Raw genomic sequence first — 1,988 nt, forward strand, 5'->3', positions numbered from 1 at the left:
TGAATACCATTGAGTTTTCAAAATTTTGAGAACGGCTAATTACTCGGAAGTTACACCCTATTTGCTTGAAATTATCTCATTTACTTGAAATTACACCATGCCCACTTGAAGTTACACTATTTTTACTTGAACTTAATTAATTAATTTACTCATATAATTAATTGGATTCCGAATGAAGAGGCGAGGGTGCTGGAACGAACTAAAGTTACACACTTGCTTTGTTAAAGTTATACACGCCACATATTAAAATTACACCTTCAACAATTCAAATTAGATAGACATGTGATAAAGATACACAAATTCAAATTATACATATACAAAATGACCAAAGAACTAAAGTTACACCCGTCAAGGATAAAAGTTACACTCGCAAAACACTAAAGTTACACTCGTAAATCAATAAAGTTACATAAACTTGTGCTAAAATTCCAAAAATTCAAATTAATAAATTCAAAATTTTATATACAAAATGACCCTAAAAGATTAAAGTTACACTTGTGAAAAATTAAAGTTATACTCATAAAGCACTAAAGTTACATTCATGAAGCACTAAAGTTACATAACTTGTGCTAAAATTACAAACATTCAAATTAGCAATATTCAAACTTGTATATACAAAATGACTTTACAAGATTAAAGTTACACTCGTAAAGTACTAAAGTTACACCCTTACAAAACTGAAGTTACATGATATACAACTGAAGTTACACACTACTTGAAGTTACACCCTTACAAGAATAAAGTTACACACTATATAATTGAAGTTACAACATTCATCAACAATCATCAATCTAAATCAATCAATCTAAATCTCATATCTTCATCGTCAATCTATAACACCAAAGACATATCAACATCTTCATCATCAATCAATATCGCCAACCGAATTGTCATCGTCATCATCATCTCCATCTTCATAAAAAAACTACAATTAATAATTAAAGAATTTAGATATAATTCATCAAAAAAACCAATCATACAAATCACTATATTTAAAATTATCAAGCCATTTTAAATACCTAAGCAACGATTTCAACAAAATTCAACAAAAATTAATAAGAAACAAATACAAACCATTATATTCCAAGCACAACCGATCAATCTATAACACCAAAGACATATCAACATCTTCATCATCAATCAATATCGCCAACGACTTATCATCATCATCATCATCATCTCCATCTTCATAAAAAAATTATAATTAATAATAAAAAAAATTAGATATAATTTATCAAAAAAACAATCATACAAATCACTATATTTAAAATTATCAAACCATTTTAAATACCTAAGGAACGATTTCAACAAAATCCAACAAAAATTAATAAGAAACAAACACAAACCATTATATTTCGAGCACAATCGATCAATACTGAATATTTTGAAAACTCAATGGTATATAAAAATATCACCATTACGACGGGCTCGAAAAAATAATAAATTTAGCCTTTTATTTCGCCCTAATCGGAGTCCGAACGAAGATTTACGGAGCTTTTTATGAAGTGGCTTTCATTTTATGCGGAAATAAAATTTTTGATTTGGTTTGAAAATGAAATAAAAATGAGAGGTAAATGAAATTATAAGAGAAAGAATTAATTAGTGTATGAGAAATTGGTTTAAAGGAGACAAACAATTAATTATGCATAGGTAGTATGAATTGTGTGTCTTTTATCTTTTAATCTCAACCATCCATTTTTTAAGATTCAATGGCTTAGATGAGAACTCATGAACTCAACCTAAAATGGTGGACTCATAGGATCTTATTTTATATATATATATATATATATATATATATATATATATATATATATATATATATATATATATATATATATAGAGAGAGAGAGAGAGAGAGAGAGTAAAGTTCTAATGAGTCCACCATATATTTTGAGTCCCTAAGTCCTCACTACATCCCTTAAATATCCCACTAAGGATGGTTGAGATTGAAAGCAAAAAAGCATACTTAACACTAATGAGTTTCCTAT

General features: G+C 27.5%; 1 long non-coding RNA gene across 1 annotated transcript; it reads right to left on the reverse strand.

Annotated features, from left to right (window-relative positions):
- Nucleotides 1–599: 599 nt before the first annotated feature.
- Nucleotides 600–1,526, reverse strand: LOC141629133 (uncharacterized). The gene is made up of 3 exons (XR_012537233.1): nucleotides 1,347–1,526; nucleotides 1,075–1,185; nucleotides 600–925 (listed from the first exon to the last, which is right to left on the reverse strand). It is a non-coding gene; the product is annotated as an uncharacterized LOC141629133 (long non-coding RNA).
- Between the last annotated feature and the right edge of the window lie 462 nt (nucleotides 1,527–1,988).

This window comes from Silene latifolia, chromosome 2, assembly GCF_048544455.1.
Source record: "Silene latifolia isolate original U9 population chromosome 2, ASM4854445v1, whole genome shotgun sequence".
Taxonomy (NCBI): Eukaryota; Viridiplantae; Streptophyta; class Magnoliopsida; order Caryophyllales; family Caryophyllaceae; genus Silene; species Silene latifolia.